Genomic DNA, 27,072 nt, shown 5'->3' on the forward strand with positions numbered 1-27,072 from the left:
TTGATAAGAAGATTTTTAAGAGAAAAACTACTGATGGAGCACTCACAGGAAGACTTTGTTTTGAATGGTCCGGTACCAGTTGCTCCTGAGAATTTCGGTTTTTTGTTTTTTTTCCCCGTAGTGATGCTGTTGGCCCAGCCTCTTATTTCTGGCTGATTTTGATTGCCAGATTTAAAATAGGGAGGACAAAAGAATTTTGTTTACATTTGAACTGATTGCCCTCCATTTCTGCTGCCAGAACGTTACATGTTCACGATCACATTTTAAGTCATATATGTTTGTTTTTCCTGTTGATTAATATTAGCTTCTTTTATGGGAGCATATCTCCCCCCCCCCCCCCACCCCACAGGTATATTGTAAATAACTTGAACCCGGTCTGTATTTCTTTTTGTTTTTTACTGGTACAGTGGGTAGCACCCAATAGAGATTTCTTAGAGAAGATGTGTCCAGTAAATATTTGTCATTTGCTTCTTTGCCTAAATAGTTTGGCGAGAGAGAGCAGAAGCCTATATTTGGGTTTCTCTGAATTGTTTTTATTTAAAATCAGACTTCTTTCACAGGATAAAGTGGTATGCTAAAGAGGTCAGAGTCAACTTGTAAAGATTACTGTAAGTGACATTTAAAAATAATGTTATGTAGTTATTTTGAAAGTTAGGTCCATGATCTGCCCTTACAGTACTGCTTAAAGCATTTTCAGGTTCCAAATTTTAAAAAATTGATACTAATGGATTAAAAAGGTTTTTAATGGTAGTAACTTTTTTTCCTTTCTCATATCAGTACCACATGACTAATACTCATTTCCGGTTCAGTCTAAATGTTATAATGAAGGCAATCAGTTATCACTTGTAAAATTATAAAAGGTGAATAAGGTTAGTTGTGCTCCCCAAGGAGAAAATGAATGATATCGGAGATTCCAAGGGAATTAATACAAGTAAGGCTGACGCCAGGGGTTTTACCTGATGCCTTAATTAATCCTCAGAGACCAATTTTAAGCCCCATTCCTTCTTAATTCATTTCCTACCTTTAGATATAAATGGGTAATGGAATTTTAAAATTGATTGTGGCAGATAAAGCAAATATTGGATAGTCACACTGTAATGCCATGCCATGCTTAGTCGCTTAGTCGTCTTTGACTCTTTGGCATCCTTTGGCCAGGCTCCTCTGTTCGTAGGATTCTCCAGGCAACAATACTGGAGTGGGTTGCCATTTTCCTTCTCCAGGGCATCTTCCCAACCCAGGATCCAACCTTCGTCTCTTGCATTGCACGCCGATTGTTTTACCTTCTGAATCATTTGGGAAGATGACTATACTTACTCTTAAAACTTAAAAAAAAAAATTGTTTGTACCCCAAAGTGACGTGTACAGAAACTTCTGGTTCTCCTGAATTTTCAACTTAGTGATGGCCAACATTAAAATGACATTAAACTTACCATGGTGCTGAGTGGGTATGTTTATCATTTTCAAATTTTTTAATAATCATTTAATACTAAAACATACATCATAGTGATTTGTTTTGGGCCAATGGGAATTTGTAATAGACTGAAAAAGAGACACATCTTGGAACCTTAATCAGAGCTTCTAAAGTAAATATTTGGTTAAATCAAAAGCTTCCTTTACCCTTGCATCTTGAGTTTCTAAGTCTAGAGCTACAGGAATTATAAAAAGTTTAGGTGGTTTTGTAGTTTCATTGAAAAGACTTGAGGAAACCTGTTTTTTGTTTTTTTCCTCCTTAGGTACTAAGTAGAAGTCATTTTAGAGTACTTCTATTTTAAAATATGTTCATAACTAGCAATCTTTTCATTTTTCAATTTTTACTTTAATATTGGAGCCCAGTTCATAGTAGAGACTTAGTAAATACTGGCTGAATGAGTGAATGGCTAATGAAGTTATCACTGACTGAGCCTCAGTTGAAAATAGGAAATCAACATAAAGACTTTCATCCAGGTCTAGCAGTAACTCATTTATCCAAAACTTGCTTTGGAGTTTGTAACGGTAGACTTTTTAACAGATTCAGGAAATCAGAAGACTCTGAGCAGCCAAAGGAGATTTGGAGATCCTCTGAGTTCTGACAAACTCCTTTTCCAAGTAACGGCACATTTGCAGGGGGCTTGGAGGCTTCTGGAGTCAGGTTTACACTGAGAGCGGCAGAGGTTGACAACTGATGCGCCATAAGCTCAAGACTGCAAGAAACACTCTTCAAAACCAGCAGCTTTTAAAAAGTTTGGCATCTTCAGTGTCTACAGCACAATCATGTTTTTGACATTAGTCAAAATAGTATTTAATAGAATCTGTTTTTAAAAGTTTAAAGATTGATACTGTTTAAAACAAACAAAACCTCCAGTTTGTGTTGGTGCTTAAATGGGCAAGCATGAGTTATCTGGAAAGTTCATTTATGTGGAGCACCAGCTCTCCCAAGGATGCCAAGTAAATGAGGCATTAACTTTTTGTTTTAAAACAGGTCATGTACTACTTTCTTGAATGGTTGATAATGAGATTTTTAAATTATTTGAAAAATAAGGATAATAGATTTTTTTTGTGTGTGTGGCCATTTTGGGGATTTTCGTTAGGTGAATTTAAACATTTCTCTCGCAGAATACCTTTGTTATTTGGAAAACAAAAATGTGAGACCAGAAATTATCTTGTTCACCACTGTGGCCACAGTGCTTTTCATAGGTAGGTGCTTATTAAGTGTGGAAGTTGAGTTAGTATATTGGTAGCATGCCAAAACACCACTGCTGCTGCTGCTGCCGCTAAGTTGCTTCAGTCGTGTCCAACTCTGTGTGACCCCATAGACGGCAGCCCACCAGGCTCCCCCATCCCTGGGATTCTCCAGGCAAGAACACTGGAGTGGGTTGCCATTTCCTCCTCCAATGCATGAAAGTGAAAAGTGAAAGTGAAGTCGCTCAGTCGTGTTCGACTCTTAGCGACCCCGTGGACTGCAGCCTACCAGGCTCCTCTGTCCATGGGATTCTCCAGGCAAGAGTACTGGAGTGGGGTGCCATTCACGTGGGATTATTTCAATCAGATTTTGTATGCACTGGAAGAATCTTATTTGGGTGAGAAATCTGAGGTTTAGTTTTTTTTAAATGATCATAAGTCTATGGTGTGTATTATTATTGAACAAAATTTGGGGATCTAATGTGCAAACATGTTTTTAGTACTGTAATAAGCTAAATTTGATTTCTGATTTAGCATCTGTATCTTTTTTATAGACTTACTTTTTTTAGAGCAGTTCTATGTTCATGGCACAATTGAGTAGAATATGGAGAGATGTACCCCTCCCCTGTTACCAACATCTCCTACCTGTGAGATATTTTATCATTTGTTACAGTTGTAACATTTGTTACAACTGCTGAACCTACCTCTGCACATCATTATCACCCAGAGGTGCATCCTTTGCCATAGGGTTCATTATTGGTATCTTTTTTTTTTTTAATACAGAAACTATTCCACAAATATTTACTGAACACCTTCTGTGAATGTGTTAGGTACTGAGAAAATGCAAAGAATTAGTTAAAAAAAAAATCATTTGTGAGCCTGCCAGCCTAACCAGGTTTTTCTTTTTGAAGCCTTGCCGTCCTTATTCATAAACATTTTTAACTTGTAGTCATAGTGTACATCTGTCATCCTTAGCAGTGTTCTTAGTATAGGAAAGATTATCAGAGTCCTGTGTGTGCCGGAACAGTTCAGAGCCCCTTGGAAAACAGTTGATTCCTCCTTGAAGAAGCTTACAGGATTTTGGTGAGGAAAATGGTATGGTTATATGTGATATACTTGTTTAGTGGCATTATCAAGGTGTCATGAGACTCCAAGAAGGTAAGCTTCACTTGGTAGTTCCTTAGGCTAAGGTTAAGAAGATATTTCTAGGTAAATGGGTGCATGTAAGGGAGGAGGAGAGACATGACACAGCTAAGTAGATTAATAGACTATCAGAAGAAGTTTTTCTGATGATGGAAGTGTTTTCTGTAGTATCTAATAGTCACCAGTCATATATCAGGGCCTCCCAGGTGGTGCTAATGGTAAAGAATCCACCTGCCAATGCAGGAGCTGTGGGTTTGATCCCTATGTCGGGAATATCCCCTGGAGAAGGAAATGGCAACCCACTCCAGTATTCTTGCCTGGAAAATGCCAAAAGGAGCCTGGTGGACTACAGTCCATGGGATCACAAAGAGTTGGACATGACTGAGCAGCTGAGCACACGCACATAGCCATGTATATAGATAGCTGGATGAGCATTTGAAGTGTGGCTAGTTTTGACTGTGGGTTTGAATTTTCAGTTGAGTTTTGTTTAAATAGCTGCATGTGGCTATTGGCTCAGGTATTGGCAGATGTGGTGCGTAGTTGTAGTTAATGGTGGTTAGTGGTGATGCGATGTTGATCTGTCAGTAGCTCATTCTCTGGATGCTGAATGTAAGAGCTCCTTTCGGGCTGTTGCTGTTATCTGCAAAACTTCATTTAATACCTTCATGCAAGTTTGATCAGGTCTTTAGAGTGAAATCACTTGATTGGGTCAGGAGGTAGGAAAGCTTTTTGACTTTCTCGAATCTTCACTTTTATGGTTCAAAGATGAATGAGCATATCTCTTTCCAATTGTATAGTATGCAGTCGTGATACTATATGTTAGATAAACATTTAAAATATTTTATAAACACTTATGTAAATGCTTTATTGCTTCCGTAGATGTGCTGTGGTACACTGTTTGTTTTCACTTGCAGTAAGCAAGAGTACACTTTCTGATATGTTTTTGTACATTTGCATTTCCTCTTTTTGACATTTCCTTTGCTTCAGTTCAGTTCAGTCACTCAGTAGTGTCCAACTCTTTGTGACCCCGTAGACTGCAGCACACCAGGCTTCCCTGTCCATCACCAACTCCTGGAGCTTGCTCAAACTCATGTTCATCAAGTCAGTGATGCCATCCAACCATCTCATCCTCTGTCGTCTGCTTCTTCTCCCACCTTCAATCTTTCCCAGCATCAGGGTCTTTTCAGATAAGTCAGCTCTTCACATCAGGTGGCCAAAGTATCGGAGTTTCAGCTTCAGCATCAGTCCTTCCAATGAACACCCAGGATTGATCTCCTTTAGGATGGACTGGTTGGATCTTCTTGCAGTCCAAGGGACTCTCAAGAGTCTTCTCCAACACCACAGTTCAAAAGCATCAATTCTTCCGTGCTCAGCTTTCTTCACAGTCCAGCTCTCACATCCATACATGACTACTGGGAAAACCGTAGCTTTAATTAGATGGACCTTTGTTGGCAAAGTAATGTCTCTGCTTTTGAATATGCTGTCTAGGTTGGTCATAGCTTTTCTTCCAAGGAGGAAGCATCTTTTAATTTCATGGCTGCAGTCACAATCTGCAGTGATTTTGGAGCCCCCCCAAAATAAAGTCCCTCCTTTGCATATCCTGTGCTTATTTATGGCTGCTGTTATCTACCTAATAGATGGTAAAGGTGCACTGTTTCAAATGTTAGCGTAGCTGCAAGGCTCTTCACTAGCCTGTGTTCAGAAGCCAGTGGGGAGGATGGTGGAGGGGGCGGGGAGGGTCGTGTAGCCAGTGGTGAACCAGGGAGTGATTCTGTTTCTGAGACTTTCTTCCTGCCCAGTAGGCACTCCTTTGGTAGGAACCTTGGTTTCATTATTCTGTTTGCAGAAAGGATTCATAATTTGATTTAAATTCAGTGCTCCCATATTTGGGCTTTTACTTCAAAATAAATGTGTGTGTGTGTGTATTGCAAATACCTGCTCCCACATAATATTAATGTAAATTTATAGTGTATTTGGACTGTAGCTTTGATTGAAGATTAGGGTGTTGAAATTGCTGGTTTATACGTTGTCATCAGGAGCATGTGTCGTCTGTGGGATGTGAAAGGTTGAGAGGTTTTAGCCCTTTGTCCAGATTTTGTGGCTTTGTTGCATTGCCTAGAGTTCTGTCAGTTGTATATACTGGATACTCAAAAGTTCTTTTTTAAACACGGAAGCCCTGCTAGAGGTAAAATATTAAACCCTTTACAGGAGTTAGGAAGATCAGGGGGCTCACTTTAGGGGAAAACAGGGAGGGATGTGTGCCGTCCATTCATTTTGAAGCAGTTTGATAAGACTTCTGCTAACACTTCTTCCCTCCTCCTTCCCTCCTTCCCTTCATTCTTTTCAAAAAGGGGTAGAGCAGTTTTAGAGAATTGAATTCTTTTCTGAGGATGGATACAGAGACAAGCTCGGAAGAGGAGACCTGAAGAAAGGGAAATAGACAAAGTTTAGCTTGACTCAATTTTTGTCTAGAATCATTAATAGTTATAGAGACCTTAGGAAATTTTACATGATAAAGATCCCTCACTGCATGCAGATACTCTTAATAAATTTAATTTTTTTTTGTCTGTACTATAGACTGTGTATCACATTTGCTGTGTTTTTGTAAAATCTAATTTTTTTAGAAATCTCTTGACTCATTATCTTTTTTTCACTCCGTATCTTTAGTCAAAGTTTTCTGGACCTTCTTACATTCTCTTTGACCACTCCAGAAAACTTCAACAGTTAATTTTTATTCTTCTAATTAAAAAAGTCAAAACCTGTTTTATTATCACTATACATTGTTCATATTTTATCATTTGAATTGAGAGAAATTGAGTGTTTATTCTCTTCCACATTTAAATGGTCTGTTCTTGCCTGAAATTAAGGTAAATTTTTACGTTGTTGACAAATACACCTTTCAAAAGATTATTCATGAATGAATGATACTTTTGTATGGTTGCATTTGGGTATAAATGTTCATGTGATCAGGGTATGGGGAAAGGAATAAAAATTATATTTGTAGATGAGCCTTCTAAGCATGCAGGGCTTCATTTTGGCTGCTGGCAGAAAGCCTTCTTAAGGGACCAGTGCCACTGATCTTGTGATGGACACGAATCTCTCCTGCTTCTAATTTTGAATGGGAATTTAGGATTCTTGCTCCATGCCTCCACCTGCTGGTAGGGATTGGCGCTTCGTTTTCAGAAGATGGCTAGAGGGAGAAGGCAAGGACAAAGGCAGGGAGGGCATAGTTTGGGAAAGAAAAATAGTTAATCAGATGGCTAAATTTTGGCCAAACCTACTCTATTTCTCAGAGTTTTGAGTAGACCAAACTCGGGCTCAAGACCATGTAAAGTACTCAGCAAACAGCACTTAATGAAGAGGCAGTAATCTCTCTTTAATATTAATTATAATTATTTGTTTTCACTTATTGAGTACCTCCTATGTGCCAGATACTATAATTGATGTTTTCAATCTTTATAAAAGATTACTTTATGAGATAATAGGCAGTACTCCCATTTTTACTGAGGAGTGAGTAAAAACTGAGCTTAGAGACGTTAGATCCCATTTTTACTAAGGAGTACATAGACTGAGTTTAGTACTTGCAGTTGCCTTGCCTGAAGCATCAGGCAAGATGTTGGAGAAGAGCCTTTGATGTTCCAGAGTCTTACTTTCAAACTGGTCTGCCTCATTGGTGAAGGCGAGTGGAATATAGTTAGACTTCTGGGTTTATGGGTTATAGATTTTGATGACTCACAGATCTGGATAAAGAAAACATTTGATGATTTGAGACAATTATTTGAAATGATAACCTTCACTATGGTCTTCTCAATTCATATCTGGAATATTTTGTCCTAGACGCCATGTTCTAGGGGGACAAGATTTAGCCAATTCATACTGTGAAGACAGTGACTAGGGTGGTGAGGTGATTTGAAGCTGTATTGTTTGATATGTGACGGAGGGAATGGAAGGCATTTAGTCTGGAGAAGAAAAGACTCAGGAAGGGGTGGGAATGGAGGTGGGTAGTGGCTGTTGAGATGTGATGGAGCATTGCTGTCTTCTAGTATTTGAGTGATTGCCATGTGAATGAGAAGAAAAGGATTAATTTAGATTTTGCTTTGGTTGTATGTTCTCAATTGCAGTGCCTTTTTCTTTGTGAGGTCAGTTGATAATATACAGGAGGAGACCCAAGCTTAAAGTTGTCTCTTGTCCAAGGCAACACAGCCAGGTATTGAAAATAAATTCACCTCTGGGTCATTCTGACCCTTAAAGCCCATGCATTCTCTTCTACTTCCTCTTTCTATCTGGGGAAAAAAAGATGTTACCTCAGAGGGTAGATAAGGACCAATAGATAGAAACAATAGAAATAGAAAGGGAGCTCTTGTATTTAACCATACTAGTAATAAAAGAAATGCTTGTTAAAAGAATGATACTGACTTTTGTTTTCACATTGACAGCTTTTTAAAAAGTAAGTGTATAGCTTGAAGATTGTACTCATGTAAGCTGCTAGTAGGAGTCTAAGTCATTTTAAGTTTTCTGAAAATTAATTTGACAATTGAATAAAATTAATACTTTTGCCTGATAATTTCCTTCTGGGAATCTGTACTGAGCAAATAACTAGAAATTTAGATAAAGATTAATGATCTTCAGGGATATTCATCATGTATTTATCACTGAAAAATTAAAAACCTAATTTAGAATTTGTTAAATTATAGTATTCTTCTGAGTATATGATATTCTTTACATTGTGTGACTACTAAAATGCATTGAATTTAAAGTATATATAGTATAGTTTGCAAATGGGTACATAAATTTTAGTATTTCCTGTTATTTCTGTATTACGAACCTACTTAAATAACTTGGAAGAATTTGAAGATTATTTAATTGCATGAAAAATTGCTTATAGCAACGTTAAGCTAGCAAACAAAACCTCGGCGTTTTAAAAAAATTTTTTGTTTAAAAATAAATCACAAAACATAAACATTCACACACATTGAATGCTTGCAAAAGAGGGCTGGGGGCGGGGGGTGTGGAGCCAGTATATATCCCAAAATGCTAATTGAAGCTATCTTTGGATGGTGAAATTATAAGTAACTTAACTTTTTGTTTAGAAGTTTATGTAATTTTACATGTTCTTTTAGCATGAATTTCCTTTTTAAAAATTTATTTTTAATTGAAGGATAGTTGCTTTACAATGTTGTGTTGGTTTCTGCCACATGTCAACATGGATCAGCCATGGGTGTGTTTATGTCCCCTCTCTCTTGAACCTCCCTTCCAGGTACCTTCCACCTCCTACCCGGTCCCACCCCATCTAGGTCATCACAGAGCACAGGTTTGAAGTCCCTGCATCATAAAAATCTTTTTTTTAACTACAGTAATCCTAGAAAAAGTTAAATAAGTTGTATTTGGGCTGGATCTATGATCGAGATGTCCAGAGAAGGACACCTCATGAACACTGCCTCGTGAGATTATAAATTCCCAAAAGATACTTGGATGAAGTTCTTGTGTAGGGGTTTCACTCTTCTGGTTCCCACCGACTTCATGATTCTGTGATTCTTTGGTAACTCAGTTGTGTGATTGGCAGGTATATAGCTCTCTGGTAATGATAAAGTGGTTTCACTCTCCATGGGAGGTGTTGGGAAGTACATTTAAGTATAGTTATTGTTTTAAAGAAGAGCTATTTGATGACAGCCTGTGAAGAGATTTTGAGCAGTGGTAGTGGTGGAAGGAATAGAAAGGAGGAGTTAGATCCTAGGAACTGATTTAATTTAAGAGGTTAAAAACAAACCAACAAAAACTTTGCACCTTTTAAATTTGGGAGACCAAGTAGTTATATCACGAGGCTAGTTAACAAAAATACAAAAGAAGAGGCAGATTTTGTTTTTCTTCTTTTCCTCTTTTGTGTATGTGTGTGGAGGCCTGGGCAAGGGTGGTAGAGTGCATTTTATGTTCACATTAAATATGTCGAGTTCAAGTGTTTGGGGAGCCATCCAGGTGAGGATGTCCAATAGGCAGTATCTTAGGATGAAGGTTAAGACTAACAACATATTTTGACTTTTACCACGAAGGTTTTCAAACATTTTTTTGCTCACATCCCTTTGAAAAACTTGAAAAAACAAAAGACTGGCTCCCTTTTTACTCATCTAGAACTTTTCTCCCAAGTGTCAGTATTTGTAAATGATGTAGGTTTTGGTGTATTACTTTAACCGTGGTATGAGCAAGCTCTTAATTTCAAGTCAGAATTTTTATATTCCTGATTTTTCTCTTTGACCTCATTTCTATTTGATTGTTTCTGCTTATCCTTAAAATGCTTTCAAGTATAAAAGAATAACTATCAGTCACAGTATACTTTTCTACAACAAAAGCAAATCCATTCATTAATTTAACAGATGGAAATAGGAAGTATTTTAGCGGTGTCACCATTTCTTCTGAGTTCTATGCAAAAACAATTATAATTTAAAACATTTGAAATTTCCTGTGTTTGTAAGGCTATGTCAAATTTATTTTGGCTTGAGTTGTTGATACAGTGATAGCCAGTAGACATTCAAAATAACATGTGAGTTATAAAATTTATAAGTATTAAATAGTAAAAATTTAATGGAAAATGAATTTTATTTTAATCATTTTATTAATAGATTTTATCTATTTATAAATATTATTAGAAAAGATGAGGTTCTCCATTGATTTTCTTCTTACTTTAATAGTGGAAGTATTGAGAAGTCTCGTTTATAAATTTAGCAAATGGGCTTGATCCTCTTTCCATTTTCATGATAGTAGGAGCTGGTGACCCCTTGACTTGAAAAAAAAAAAAAATTGATACACAGTCGGGAAAGCGATTAACTTTTTCAACATGAATGCTTTAAACTCTCCTTTGGGCTCCTCAGCTGTTGTCAGGCCCCAGCTACACAGGAAGTTTTAGGAAGTGTTGAGTTACCTCTGGTAGAAGAGGAGAGATTGAAAGGGGAGAGGAGGTAAAGGAAAAGTGTCAGTAGAATGGTTCTAGAACATTGTACATTTGGAAGCTGAGAACCTAGAAATCGATGGCCTTGAAACTCTCCATGCCTAGGTGCTCCTCAGGATGCGTGTGCCTGACCCAGTGTGTTAGCCAATGTTTCCTGTATTTCACATTACCTTGTTGCTGTTTTGTATTGTTCTCCATAGGAATGCACAAGCTAATAATTTACTATATCGATAAGTTAGTCAGAAACGAGTTACTGGCATATAGTAGGTATTCAAAATGGTTTATTAAAATGGAATTATAGTCCTGGTTTGATGTATGGAGGAATGCACTACATTGTTAATGGAAAAATGAAGTGAGTTTGGAGGCAGATAGTCTACAAAAAACATTTTGCCCATTTCAGAGCTGAGAAGGTAAGCTTTCTGCTATAATATTTATGACCTGGAATCATAGAACATCAAAGTGAGAGGAGTCTGGGCGAGTCAGCCCCCCAGCATCTAGCTGAGTAACTGGAACCAAGGGGGTTAAGGACATGCTGGGCAATGTGAAGTCTCTTCAGCTGAACACCCTGATTTTGGCTATTCCATTTTTGCTTGAACACGTTTGGAATGAGAAGACTACTGCTTTTTAAGGCAGTCCATTGCAGTGTTAAAAGGTGTGATGGGTTGAATAGAGTCCACCAGAAATTCATGTCTATGTGGAAACTCAGAACGTGACCTTATTTGGAATGAGGATCTCTGTAAATGCAGTCAAGATGAGGTCATATGGGTTAGAGCAGACTGGAGTCTAAGAAGAGGCAAGGACCCAGAGAGCCTCTGACACACAAGAAAGCAAGCCATGAAGAGCGAGCAGAGACTGGACTCATGGCAGCTACGGGCCAGGAACTCCAGTGCTGGCCGAGCCACATGGGAAACCACTACAGTGCTGGGAGGACTCCTCCCTCAAGCCTTCGTTTATTCAGAGGAGCACAGCCCTGCCCACACCTTGATTTTGGACTGCTAGCCTGCAGACTGAGAGTAAATATCTGTTGTTGTAAGCCACCGTGTTGGTGGTCCTTTACTAATACACACAGCTTTGAATGTTTTAAAATGTGTTTGTTCCTTCTTGCAATCGTCAGTTTATGGAGCACTTTTACTCTGCCAGGCATTTGGCTTGGTTTATCAAAAATAAATAAGACATGCTTCCTGCCTCCATTCTTAGAGTTCGTCCATCAGCAAAGACAGCTGTGTAAGGACATGATTGCGGTACTTGATTAGGATTGTGTGTGAAGTTCAGTGGTGGCACAGTGAAGCTGGGAGAACCAAGGGAGGTTTGACAAGAGACCTTTATGCTTGCTTAGAAAGAAAGAGCTGCAACTCCACCTGTGTGGGAGTTCCGCTCGATTCTGCCTCTGTGAGTGCTGTCACTCCTACTAGTTCAAGGTATGTAGTATCCTGTTGCTAGAATTCTCTCTGGCCAGATCTGTCAAAAAAAGTTTTTTTTTTTTTGGCTGCTCCATACGGCTTGCAGGATCTCCGTTCCCTGACCAGGGATTAAACCCAGGTCTCCACAGTGAAAGCGTCGAATCCTAACCACTAGACCACCAGGGGACGTCTCGAAGTAATTTTAAAAATGCAACCAGATCATGCTACTCTGCTGAAAAATCCCTGTTTCATGGTTCTTGTCACAATGAAAATAAAATCCAAACTCCTTTTCATCATACAGCCCCATGGGATCTAATCCTTCCTAACCTCAGTCTTGTTTCCTTATGCAGTGGTCTTCTTGCTGTCTGTGAACATTGTCAGGTTTCTTCCCATCTTTGACCTTGCACCTGCTTTGCCCCCAGACCCAGGGTCTTCTGTGCCTCTTCTTCCTTCAAGTCTCAGCTCACCCTTAGCAGAGGAGCCTTCCCTGACCACCCTATTTAAAAAGCACCCCTCCCTCATCTGTTTCATTACCTTGTTTTATTTATGCACAGACCCACTAATTGGATTTGTCTATTTCTGTCTGGCTTCCACCCCGACCTTACTCTCCATCCCTGCCACCACAGAAAGTGTGGTCAGGAAGCACAAACCTTGTTCACACTATTCCCTGCTGTGTCCTTCCTATACAACACATAGGAAGTGTTCACTACAGAAGAAGGGAGACAAACTTCCTCTGTCAGAGTCATGCTCATCATGTCATATCATACGTCACCACAACTCTCTTTGGGATGAATCCCAAACCATATTCTTATATTGACAATTTCATTTTATAGTCAGAGACTTTTCCCTCCCCTGCCCCCCAAAGTTCCAACTTCATTTTTATACCCTTTCTGAGCTGCCCTCTGTGGTGTTGGAGCTATCTTAATCTAAGATTACATAATCTTTTTTAAGGATGTGTTGAGATTTAGAAAAATTACCCAGAGTAGCAAAGCTGTAAACAGTGTTTCTAGGATTTGGATTTAGATCTCCTTCTGAGAGTGCCTTTCTGATTGTGCTTCTCTGAGTTTTTTTCAGTGAGTGGGAAGGAAAAACCCAGAATTAAAATAGGCGCCCTGTCCATTTGGACTGGGAATAGCAAACACATTATAAGAGAGAGTTGGGTGATATTTGTTAAGAGGAATTCCAAAAAGTCACTTGAATTTTTTTTTGGACCAAAGTTAGTACACACTTGTTATAAAGAAAATAAGCATTGTCCATAGTCTACCATCCAGAGATAACTGCTGTTAACATTTTAGACATTTTTATCTCATGTTGCAGAAGTAAAAGAATGTGCTATACACAGCTTTCTCCACATTTGGGGTTTCCTTAGGTTGGTTTTTATAGAACTGGGATTACTGCTTCAAAGAGTGTGAACACTTGAATACAATTTTTACTTCTACATTGCTTTTCTAAAGCAACCATTTCAGTACTCTGGAGACTGACGAAAGGCCAATTGCATGAAACTTTGGAAAGTGTAATGCCGTTAAACTTGTTGGAGTGAGAAAAATGAAAATCTGTGGCATTCTTGATTGGAGCTCCTCCCATTTCACTCCACTGTGTCCTGGCTTGCTTGGCATGTGGTTCTGCCAGTAGGAAGCAGGGCATCCAGACTTCAGCTTGAAGAGGGTCAGCTCTCTGGAGTGATGGGTGATGTGCAGTGACGTCTTCTGTGGATGCGGATTTTCAGAAGTGTAGGGGAGGGCCGGTGGTGAGCTCAAAGAGCCTGGAACTGCAGTGCTGTTTGGGGTAAACATGTTGCTGGATAAGGTGGAGCATAAACCCGGGAAAGACCTGAGAAGATCCTGAAGTTATGTGCATGCACCTGGGAGATGTGAAAGGGCCCTGAGGAAAGGAAACCTGAGGCAAACGGGAACAGAGGCTGAACATCACATACGCTCCCCTACCCATGCACGTACCCGTCAGCAGGGAAGGGAACCTCACTGGCTTGAGGAGTTGAGCATAACCTCTGTCCTGTCACAGGCTGACCACGAAGTTATGCAAAGCTGCAGGCCCTGGGAAGTCAGGCTTGAAAATAAAAAGATCTATTTAAAACAAGACTGAGCAGAGACATCAGTGATGACATACCTCGGGGAGGCAGAGTTCACATATTTAGCCTAGGCATGATACCAGACAGAAAAGTAAAAAACAGCAACAATACCTATAAGGTTGAAAGAATCAGAGTCCAGAGTTGCTACATTATATAAAATCCCAAGGCTTAGCAGTAGCAAAATTACAAGCCATGGAAGAAAACAGAAAGAAAGTGTAACTAGTGCATAGGGGGGAAAAAATAGCAGCCCCAAAAATTGTGTCTGAATGTTCCCAAATGTTCGATTTAGTAGACTTCAACCATTGTAACTATGTTAAAAGAACCAAAGGAAACTGTATTTAAATAATTAAAGGAAAATATGATAATAGTAAATCAACAAATGGAGATTCTCCAACAAATGGAGTGTAAAAATTATTTAAAAAACAAACAAAAAACCCAAAAAGAAGCCTCTCCTTGATAGAATGTCAAGACCTATAACCTGAGTCCAGTCATGAGAAAATAGAGTGAAACTTGGGATCATGCTACATGAGCACCCGACCGGTACTCTTGAAAGCTGTCAAGGTCATCAGAAACAAAGAAGTTATTACAGATTAGAGGAGACTAAGGAGATCTAACCAGTCCATTCTGAAGGAGATCAGCCCTGGGATTTCTTTGGAAGGAATAATGCTAAAGCTGAAACTCCAGTACTCTGGCCACCTCATGCGAAGAGTTGACTCATTGGAAAAGACTCTGATGCTGGGAGGAATTGGGGGCAGGAGGAGAAGGGGACGACAGAGGATGAGATGGCTGGAAGGCATCACTGACTCGATGGACGTGAGTCTGAGTGAGCTCTGGGAGTTGGTGATGGACAGGGAGGCCTGGCGTGCTGCGATTCATGGGGTCGCAAAGAGTCGGATACGACTGAGCGACTGAACTGAAGGAGACATAATGGCTAAATGCAATATGGTGTTCTGCATTAGATCCTGTAACAGAAAAAAGACATTTGAGGGAAAACTGGTGAAATCTGAGTAAAGTCTACAGTTTTGAATCCATGTTACTTTCTTTTGATAAGTGTATCATGATTATGTAAGAGATTAACTTTAGGAGAAGCAAGGTGAAGCATATACAGGAACTCTCTGTACTGTCTTTGCAGCTTCTTTGCGAATAAATCTAGATGTATTCTAAAGTGAAACATTGAAATGGAAATTCTAGACTTGAAGACTACAATACCTGAAATGAAAAATTCACCAGAGGGGCTCAGCAGCAGTTTTGGGATGCTAGTAAAAAGAGTCAATGAATCTGAAGACAGACCAACAGATAGGAGTCGGTCTGAAAAAGAGAAAAATGTACAGAGCCTCAGACTCAAGCATAAAACATATGTGTAATGGGAATCTCAGAAGGAGAGAGAAAGGTGCAGAAAACAGCATTTTGGGAAACTTCCCAAATTTGATGAAGAGATTTACACATCCAGGAGCTCAGTGAATCTTGGTAAGATAATACAAAGAGACCTGTGCCTAGATGCAGCATAGACAATCTGTTGAAAGACAACAAGGAAACCGTGAGAGCAGCAAGACAAAAAGAATTCAGTTACCATCAGTGGCTGCCTTCTCCTCAGAAACTCTGGAGGCAGTGGGGTGACATGCCTGAAGGGCTGGGAGAAGAAAAGCTGCCTGTGAACAATTCTACATTTGGCAAAGCTATCATTCAGAAATGAGGGTGAAATAAATATGTTCCTATGCAGAGACTGAGAGAAATTTGTAGCAAGCAGACTGGCCTTAAAAGAAATATGAGAAGCTCTTAAGGTTGTCAGGAAGTGACACCAGATGGTAAATCATATCCACAGGATAAGATGAAGACACTGGAAATCTAAATATGAAGGTTAATATAAAAACTTTAAATACATGTTCCCCATTTCTTGACTTTTAAAGAAGGCATCAGATTAGATCTAAAAACAAGCTTAGTATCTGTAACATTTCACCCCCCAACCCTAGCTCCACCACGTTATAATTCATCTTCAGTTCAGTCAGTAATGTCTGACTCTGTGACCACATGGACTGCAGCACAGCAGGCCTCCCTGTCCATTACCAACTCCTGGAGTTCACTCAAACTCATGTCCATTGAGTCGGTGATGCCATCAAACCATCTCATCCCTCTGCTGTTCCCCTTCTCCTCCTGCCCCCAGTCCCTCCCAGCATCAGAGTCTTTTCCAGTGAGTCAACTCTTCACATGAGGTGGCCAAAGTATTGGAGTTTCAGCCTCAGCATCAGTCCTTCCGATGAACACCCAGGACTGGTCTCCTTTAGGATGGACTGGTTGGATCTCCTTGCAGTCCAAGGGACTCGCAAGAGTCTTTTCCAGCACCACAGTTCAAAAGCATCAATTCTTCAGTGCCTAGCTTTCTTCACAGTCCAACTCTCACATCCATACATGACCACTGGAAAAACCATAGCCTTGACTAGACAGACCTCTGTTGGTAAAGTAATGTCTCTGAATATACTATCTAGGTTGGTCATAGCTTTCCTTCCAAGGAGTAAGCGTCTTTTAATTTCATGGCTGCAATCACCATCTGCAGTGATTTTGGAGCCCAAAAAAATAAAGTCTGACACTGTTTCCCCATCTATTTCCCATGAGGTGATGGGACCAGATGCCATGATCTTAGTTTTCTGAATGTTGAGCTTTAAGCCAACTTTTCCACTCTCCTCTTTCACTTTCATCAAGAGGCTTTTTAGTTCCTCTTCACTTTCTGCCATAAGGGTGGTGTCATCTGCATATCTGAGGTTATTGATATTTTTCCTGGCAATCTTGATTCCAGCTGTACACAGATTGTTCCAAGCTGTTTGCCTTTTGGTCCTTACTATCTCAACTTTGCTGACAAAGGTCCATCTGGTCAAAGCTATGGTTTTTCCAGTGGTCATGTATGGGTGTAAGAGTTGGACTATAAAGAAAGCTGACCACCCAAGAATTGATGCTTTTGAACTGTGGTGTTGGAGAAGACTCTTGAGAGTCCTTTGGACTGCAAGGAGATCCAACCAGTCCATCCTAAAGGAAGTCAGTCCTGAATATGAATTGGAAGGACTGATGTTGAAGCTGAAGCTCCATTTCTTTGGCCACTTGATGTGAAGAACTGACTCATTGGAAAAAGACCCTGATCCTGGGAAAGATTGAAGGCAGGAAGAGAAGGGGACAACAGAGGATAAGATGGTTGGATGGCATCACTGACTCGATGGATATGAGTTTGAGCAAGCTCTAGGAGTTGGTGATGGACAGGGAAGCCTGGCGTGCTGTAGTCCATGGAGACACAAAGAGTCGGACAATGACTGAGCAACTGAACTGGACTGATCTCAAAATTTTTGGTTTCAGGAGCACTTTCCTCTCTTAACAAAATTGGTAAAGAGGCTAAAGAGATTTTTTTTTAACTATGGGTTTTATCTCTTGATTTTTTTTTTTTTTTGTATTACAAAGTAGAAAAATTCAAATACTATTCATTTAACAATAACAGTAATAACCAATTGTGTGTTAACATAATTTTTTTGGGGGGGGGGGGGGCTTCCCTCATAGCTCAGTTGGTAAAGAATCTGCCTGCAATGCAGGAGATCCCAGTTTGATTCCTGGGTCAGGAAGATCCTTTGGGAAAGGGATAGGCTACCCACTCCAGTGTTCTTGGGCTTCCCGTGTGGCTCAGCTGGTAAAGAATCCGCCTGCAGTGTGGGAGACCTGTGTTCGATTCCTGGGTTGGGAAGATCCCCTGGAGGAGGTAAAGGCCACCCATTCCAGTATTCTGGCCTGGAGAATTCCATGGACTATATATAGTCCATGGAGTTGCAAAGAGTCGGAGACGACTGAGCGACTGAACTGAACTGGTCTCAGAATTTTTGGCTTCAGGACCATGCTAACAAAATTGGTGAAGATGCTAAAGAGCTTTTTTTAAATATGGATTTTATCTATTGATATTTTTTGCATTACAAAGTAGAAAAATTCAAATACTATTCATTTAAAAAATAACTAATACCAATTGTGTGTTAACAAAATGTTTTTTAATGAAAAAAAAATTCTGTATCTTCCAAAGCACAAAAATTAATGAGTGTCATTGACTTACACTTTTCAGATCTCATTAGTTTTTGCTTAATGGAAGACAGTCTGCTTGGAACTTGTTTCAGTGTGTTGCTTTGGCTGAAGTATATGAAGAAAATCCAGCCCCGCTAGTTGGAAAAGAGATGTATTATAGTCGCCTGTCCTTATAATGGTGGATATTTTTCTTTGATGTGATGCCAGAACTCAAGAAGTGGTAGTTTCTGAGAAGTTAGTTGCAATGTAGAATCTAAAACGTATTGGTGAATTTTTTGATTCATTGTTAAACTTCAAAGCTCATTGCTCCTGTTTAAAGGATAATGGAATAAAAAGTTTGCTGTCTGAAGTAATATATTTGGGGGGGAAAAAAAACAACTATTAGGGTAATCAAGTGTTGTGTAAGAATATCTTTTGAAAGGCTTTTCATTAACTAGCTTTTGAGATTTCTAAATTTAATGGCTTCAGTAAATTGGGACTTAGTTTAAACTCCTGGAAGCTGGAATCACAGATTTTTCTGTATTACTACTAGGTACTTAATTTATACCTTAGTCACAGCATCATCCATGTGGCGCTAGTGGTAAAGAACCCTCTTGCCAGTGCATGAGACGTAAGAGACTTGGGTTTGATCCCTGGGTCTGAAAGATCCCCTGGAGGAGGGCATGGCAACCCACTCCTGTATTTTTGCCTGGAGAATCCCATGGACAGAGGAGCCTGGCTGGCTACAGTCCGTGGGGTCGCAAAGAGTCGAACACAACTGAGCAACTCAGCACCCCCACACAGCATGCCCATAGCGTCCTCATTACCATCATTACTGTAAAAGTAATGCTTCTTTGTGGTGAAACTTAAAAATTCAGAAGGGTATTGAATGCAGTTAAGGAAACCTCTCCTTCCCAGTTCCCCAGAGATAAGTAGTGTTTGTAGTTTCTTAAAGGTTTTTTTATTGCAACTTTGTTCACATATGCATCAGAGTACGTTTTATAGGTATATATATGGAAATCTTTTTTAAGCACATGAAATCATAATAAGCATTATTCTATAAATACATAAATCTTGAGCATCTTTGTATGAATATAGTCGGTATGTCATTCTCTTAGTGATTCCTTAGTGTGTGTGTTCAGTTCAGTTGCTCAGTTGTGTTCGACTCTTTGTGACCTCATGGACTGCAGCACGCCAGGCTTCCCTGTCCACCACCAGCTCCAGAGCTTACTCAAACTCATGTCCATCAAGCCAGTGATGCCGTCCAATCATCTTATCCTCATTGTCCCCTTCTCCTCCTGCCTTCAGTCTTTCCCAGCATCAGGGTCTTTTCCAGTGAATCAGTTATTTGCATCAGGTGGCCAGAGTATTGGAGTTTCAGCTTCAGCATCAGTTCTTCCAGTGAATATTCAGGACTGATTTCCTTTAGGATTCAGTGGTTTGATTTCCTTGCAGTCCAAGGGACTCGCAAGAGTCTTCTCCAACACCATAGTTCAAAAACATCAGTTCTTCAGTGCTCAGCTTTATGGTCCAACTCTCACATCCATACATGACTACTGGAAAAACCGTAGCTTTGACTAGATGAACCTTTGTCAGCAAAGTGTTGTCTCTGCTTCTTAATAAGCTGTCTAGGTTGGTCATAACTTTTCTTCCAAGGAGCAAGCATCTTTTAATTTCATGGCTGCAGTCACCATCTGCAGTGATTTTGGAGCCCCAAAAATAAAGTCTGTCACTGTTTCCATTGTTTCCCCATCTATTTGCCATGAAGTGATGGGTCTGGATGCTATGATCTTAGTGTTTTGGATGTTGAGCCAGCTTTTTCACTCTCCTCTTTCCCTTTCATCAAGATGCTCTTTAGGTCTTCTTCACTGTGTGCCATAAGGGTGTTGTCATCTGCATATCTGAGGTTTGATTCTAGCTTGTGCTTCATCCAGCCCAGCATTTCACATGATGTACTCTGCATATAAGTTAAATAAACAGGGTGACAATATACGGCCTTGACATACTCCTTTCCCATCTTGGAACCAGTCTGTTGTTCCATGTCCAGTTCTAACTATTGCTTCTTGACCTGCATACAGATTTCTCAGGAGGCAGGTAAGGTGGTCTGGTATTCCCATCTCTTGAAGAATTTCCCCCAGTTTGTTGTGGTCCACATTGTCAAAGGCTTGGCGTAGTCAATAGAGCAGATATTTTTGTTGAACTCTCTTGCTTTTTCTATGATCCAACAGATGTTGGCAATTTGATCACTGTTTTCTATGCATAGATATCTAGTATCTGTTACTAGATTGATTATTGGAAAAAAAAATTTACCACTTTAAAAATTCATTCCCACTTAAATATTGCTCCTGGTCCATTATTAATATTTTTATTGGTCAAATACAATAAAATCAGTTGCAAACTGAAATTGCAAATCTTACAAAAAGTATGCAAGTTTTCATGAAATTCATGTGTGTGACATTAAAGAATTCAAAACTATTGACAGTCAACTGAAGGTGAAAGATGATTACATACAATTATAGACATTTTTAAGGGAACCCAATTACAGTGACTTTTGATGCAAATAATTAGAGAGAGAATCTTAGGAAAAATGGATGAAGCCATTCAGTATTTTTGGAAAAGATGATCATCAGGATTTGAGGAAGAAAACATGAAGGATATATTACACATTTTTGTTGAAAAGGTTGCACTCAACAATAGTCAATACTTGATTCTTTTTTTATTCTTAGAATTTGTGCATAGTTAGAATTATAACCTAAATTTTGTTAAATATAACCTAAACTTGTTTTTATATTTTTTATTTGGGAAGTCAAAATCTTCAGTTCAGTTCAGTTCAGTCACTCAGTCGTGTCTGACTCTTTGCGACCCCATGAATCGCAGCACGCCAGGCCTCCCTGTCCATCACCAATGCCTGGAGTTCACTCAGACTCATGTCCATAGAGTCAGTGATGCCATCCAGCCATCTCATCCTCTGTCGTCCCCTTCTTCTCCTGCCCCCAATCCCTCCCAGCATCAGAGTCTTTTCCAATGAGTCAACTCTTCGCATGAGGTGGCCAGAGTGCTGGAGTTTCAGCTTTAGCATCATTCCTTCCAAAGAAATCCCAGGGCTGATGTCCTTCACAATGGACTGGTTGGATCTCCTTGCAGTCCAAGGGACTCTCAAGAGTCTTCTCCAACACCACAGTTCAAAAGCATCAATTCTTCGGCGCTCAGCCTTCTTCACAGTCCAACTCTCACATCCATACATGACCACAGGAAAAACCATAGCCTTGACTAGACAGACCTTTGTTGGCAAAGTAATGTCTCTGCTTTTCAATATGCTCTCTAGGTTGGACATAACTTTCCTTCCAAGGAGTAAGCGTCTTTTAATTTCATGGCTGCAGTCACCATCTGCCGTGATTTTGGAGCCCAGAAAAATAAAGTCTGACACTGTTTCCCCATCTATTTCCCATGAAGTGATGGGACCGGATGCCATGATCTTCGTTTTCTGAATGTTGAGCTTCAAGCCAACTTTTTCACTCTCCACTTTCACTTTCATCAAGAGGCTTTTTAGTTCCTCTTCAGTTTCTGCCATAAGGGTGGTGTCATCTGCATATCTGAGGTTATTGATATTTCTCCCAGCAATCGTGATTCCAGCTTGTGCTTCTTCAAGTCCAGCGTTTCTCATGATGTACTCTGCATATAAGTTAAATAAGCAGGGTGACAATATACAGCCTTGACGTACTCCTTTTCCTATTTGGAACCAGTCTGTTGTCCCATGTCCAGCTCTGACTGTTGCTTCCTGACTTGCATATAGGTTTCTCAAAAGGCAGGTGAGGTGGCCTGATATTCCCGTCTCTCTCAGAATTTCCCACAGTTTATTGTGATCCACACAGTCAAAGGCTTTGGCATAGTCAATAAAGCAGAAGTAGATGTTTTTCTGGAACTCTCTTGCTTTTTTGATGATCCAGCGGATGTTGGCAATTTGATCTCTGGTTCCTCTGCCTTTTCTAAAACCAGCTTGAACATCACGAAGTTCACGATTCACATATTGCTGAAGCCTGGCTTGGAGAATTTTGAGCATTACTTTACTAGCATGTGAGATGAGTGCAATTGTGTGGTAGTTTGAGCATTCTTTGGCATTGGCTTTCTTTGGGATTGGAATGAAAACTAACCTTTTCCAGTCCTGTGGCCACTGCTGAGTTTTCCAAATTTGCTGGCATATTGAGTGCAGCACTTTCACGGCATCATCTTTCAGGATTTGAAATCGCTCAACTGGAATTCCATCACCTCCACTAACTTTGTTCGCAGTGATGCTTTCTAAGGCCCACTTGACTTCACATTCCAGGTTGTCTGGCTCTAGGTCAGTGATCACACCATCGTGATTATCTGGGTTGTGAAGATCTTTTTTGTACAGTTCTTCTGTGTATTCTTGCCACCTCTTCTTGATATCTTCTGCGTCTGTTAGGTCCATACCATTTCTGTCCTTTATCGAGCCCATCTTAGAAATCAATTATCATTTTTTATATTTACAATGACATTTTGGTTCTTAGTTTCACTAAGTGATCTTTTCCCAGTGTCAGTCATCTCTGGAAAACTGGGAACTCATGAATTCATTGCATGAATATTCTTTAACTTTTATGTCCCTGTTGATTAAGATATTTAGGCTAGGAAATTTGCTGAGTCAGGAAGATCCCCTGGAGTGAAAAATGGCAACCTGCTCCAGTATTCTTGCTTGGGAAATCCCAGAGACTGCGAAGTCTGGCAAGCTACAGCCCACAGGGGCCACAGAGTTGACACAACTGAGCATTTACGTATGTACGATTCCCTGCCAGGCCAATGGTATCACTACCAGGGCCTGGGTTCAATCCCTGATTGGGGAACTAAGATCCTGCAAGCCACATGGTGTGGCCAAAAAAAAAAAAAAAAAGATATTTAGGCTAATAGTACTTTTGTTTGTGTGTCTTTTTATAAACAGTGCTGCAGTGAATATCCTGTGCATGTGTTTTCACATTCCCATGTAAGTATATCCATGGTGTACATTTCTAGAAGGAGAAGAAGTAGGGTCAAAAGCTACATGCATTTACAATTCCGTTAGCTCCAAAAGGGTTGCATCAATTGACATTCTTACTGCAAAACTGTCTGTATACTTCACAGTGTGTTCCTTGTTCATATCTTTTCTTAAAACACAGTGAGAGTTTGTGCAGCGAGTTCAAATAGTGAAAGATGTGGTGTTAACTGAAATCTGTTTAGTTCCTAAGATTTGGATGGCCAGAGTAGGGACAGTCTGTACCGTGAGGGGGCCATTTGAAAACTGACTGGGCGGGCGCTGGTTCCTGAGTTAGATGAGAGTTTGAATAACGCAGAATACCTGCTGTTTCTTTCTTCTGTCATCGCCACACCCTCACTGGCACTGAGGTGTTATCATCAATGTTTTTAGTCCTCGACAATGTGCTGGGTTAAAAAGGTATCTACTTAGGTATGTTTTGCTTCTCTAGTTGTAAGTGATACTATGCACTTTTTTATTTTAATGGCATTTATATTTTTAAATAACATGTAAAATGTCTTGTTGTATCATAAAAGTAGTGTCCCAACATTAGGGAAATAATTCTTCTTATAATGTTACTAGTATTTAATCTCTTTTGACTTTTTATGGTAATTCTTTGTGTGTGGTAATTTAGTGACGTCTATCATTTCACCTCTTTTTAAGGCTTCTGTCATACTTAGAGTCTTATCTGCTATGCCTCAAGATAACAGAGCTTTCTTGTATTCTTCCAGTCTTTTACATTGATAATTCTATTTCCACAGTTTGTTTTTCATGTTTTGATCTTTGCTCCTTCTAAAATTTATTGTGGTGTAAGAAAGCAGGCACAAATCTAGCTTTTTTCCTTTACTTACTATCCAGTTTCCCCTAAACCGTTTGTTAAATAGACAACTTTCCCCCCATGTATTTGAAATGCCACCTTTATCATGAGTGAAATTCTGGTATCTATTTGGTTTATTGCTGTACCCTATTCTCTTTGACTGAGTAGTCTGTTGATGTGCCAGGATTAAACTGTTGTGTTTATTATAGCTTAATAATACTTTAAAATATATGAGAGGACTCCTGTACCCTCTTTTTTCCCCTACCTGGTTGGGCATGCATGTTTATTATTCTAGAAGTATTTATCATTAGTCAAAAACTCCCCTCTCATACCCATAAAATATCCTATTGGTATGTTTTACTGGGATTGTTCGAGTTTGTTGTGTGGGCAAACTGCTCTTCTTAGAATTCATCCAAACAACATGGTTAGAGCAGTGCCTAACATAGAGTAAGGAGTCAGAAGAGATAAGCTGCTGGGTCTTCTTTTTTGCACCAACTCAGGAGGCTGACCTTTGTGGATTTCTTCGGCCGGCTGTCTCTTGCCCTGGCTTCTTGCTGGACGTGGGAGGGTTGGCAGCAGATGGGCGGTGGAGGAAGAAGAGGTTCAGGGTGTATTTCCCAGCCTCTCGCCTTCTTAGCGCTGTTTGTCTCCTGAAGGTTCACCTTCTACCTGGTGTTTCCTCCTATGGTGAGAGTCCTCACTGGGATCTAGAAGTAATAGCTTCCTGCTACTGCTAGCTTCTGAGAGCTTCACCACGCCCAGACCTTAGTAAATATTTCTTTCCTGAATTTCTTCTCAGTTACTCCTTGAAGTGTATCATCAGTTTCCTGCCTGGAGCCTGACTGATGAAACTGCTCTCATTCCAATACTGAGCTTTGTTCCAGTACTGAGTCTCTCTATTCCAGTCTTTTCTGAGATGCCTAAATAGAGATGAAAATTTTCTTTGTCGAGTCGTTTATCATTTTTGTTGTTTATACCCAGGTTTACTTCTGTTAAGTTGCAGTTGTCATTGGAATCTTTTCTCTCGTTATGTTTTCTGTTTGTAAGTTGTTCAGTCGCTTAGTTGTGTCCGACTCTTTGTGACCCCATGGACTACAGCACGCCAGGCTTCCCGGTCCTTCACCATCTCCCAGAGTTTGTGCAAACTCATGTCCATTGAGTTGGTGATGTCATCCAACCATCTTATCCTCTGTCACCTGCTTCTCCTCCTGCCCTCAATCTTTCCCAGCATCAGGGACTTTTCCAGTGAGTCGGCTCTTCACATCAGGTGGCCAAAGTATTGGAGCTTCAGCACCAGTCCGTCCAGTGAGTATTCAGAGTTGATTTCCTTTGGGATTGACTGGTTTGATCTTGCTGTCTGAGTAGACAAACTATTGATTTTTGTATTAATTTTATCATCAGCTGCATACTGAATTTTCTTACTTTTTCTAATGGTTTTTCAGTACCTTGTTTATTTCATAATCACCTGCAAGTAATGCAGTATTTGCAAATAGTGATAATTTTGCCCTTTTATCTTTACTTCATTGGGAGTATTTATTTGGGAATGGTTGTTTCTTTTATTTGTAAGCATTTTGGGGCATCTATTTGAGATGCTTACGGTTTTTCACCTTTGAACCACTGATTTGGTAAATTATCCTAATAAGTGTTCTGAAATTAGCTGTTACATTCCTAGAATGATTCTTACTTGGTTAAGGTATATTATTCCTCTAATGGTCCTACTTGCTGGTATTTTGTTCAGGACTTTTGCAGCACTGTACAGGACATGATCTATAGCTTTCTCTCCCATCCAATACTGTGTTGTGGTAACAGTACCCTCCAGGCAAGAACACTGGAGTGGGTTGCCATTTCCTTCGGGATCCCAGGGACGGGGGAGCCTGGTGGGCTGCCGTCTATGGGGTCGCACAGAGTCGAACACGACTGAAGCAACTTAGCAGCAGCAGCAACAATACCCTATTGATAACATTCTTATATTTTTTGAGGCAAGTCAAACACAGCAAGGCCGCAGAGAAAAGAGATTTTTTAATACAAAGCTTTTTAAAGCAGTGAGGAAGTTAGCTTGTTACCAGGGAAACTAGCATCATACATTGTTAGTTATAACTGCTGTCCTTTGTATCAGAGTGGAACATAATACAGTTGTTACAAGACTTAAAATGTGTCTGTAATGAAGTGGTGACATATAATACCATCTTTCTCCTTTGTCTCAACCTGTGAAGAGAGATGGGAAGGTATTAGCCCCACTTGACAAATGCAAAGGTTTAGGTTCAGAGAGTTTTGCTGGTTGCCAGAGATCCTAGGGACAGTAAGGTTGACCTCTAGCAACCAAATCTTTGACACTCGACCTGTGCTCTTTTACTTCATTATCTTTAAGAATAGAATTAATGCAATTTCATGGGTCATATCACATGCATATTTCAAAATAGAGATTTTGGTTCAGATTTTATTTTCAAAGGATTATGTGAATTCAGCCACTCTTCTTATAATGCATATTATAATTCAGTTTCTGCCGGCAACATCTTCTTGAGGTAGTGTCAGAGAACAGGGTTATGACTTTGTGCTATAGATAGTAGCACAGAAGCACCCAGTTTAAAAACTGGAACTCTCTTCCTGCCTGCAGAGGATTATATAGGCTCTCCCTGGGTACAAATGAAATAAAAAATAGTGCCTTCTCGTGTTCATGGACAAAAAACACTAAATTTCTTCCTTTTAAAAGGATGAGTTGTATTTTTCGTCATTACTAAGGTAATACATGTTCGTGATGGAAATTTTAGGGGGAAAATAATCAGGCAACAATAAAAGAATGATCTGTAATTCTACCACCCAGAGATGACAGCATGAACATATTGGTATCGAGCTGAGCTTTCCTGATAGCTCAGTTGGTAAAGAATATACCTGCAATGCAGGAGATACCGGTCTGATTCCTGGGTTGGAAAGATTTGCTGGAGAAGGGATAGGCTACCCACTCCAGTATTCTTGGGCTTCCCT

At 39.8% G+C, this 27,072-nt stretch overlaps 1 protein-coding gene across 3 annotated transcripts in view; it reads left to right on the forward strand.

Moving 5' to 3' along the window:
* PDE7A (phosphodiesterase 7A) overlaps positions 1–27,072 on the forward strand; it is a 112,144-nt gene that overhangs the window by 1,275 nt on the left and 83,797 nt on the right. The gene's annotated exons all lie outside the window — the stretch shown is intronic.

The sequence above is a fragment of the Bubalus bubalis genome, chromosome 15 (genome assembly GCF_019923935.1).
Source record: "Bubalus bubalis isolate 160015118507 breed Murrah chromosome 15, NDDB_SH_1, whole genome shotgun sequence".
NCBI lineage: Eukaryota > Metazoa > Chordata > Mammalia > Artiodactyla > Bovidae > Bubalus > Bubalus bubalis.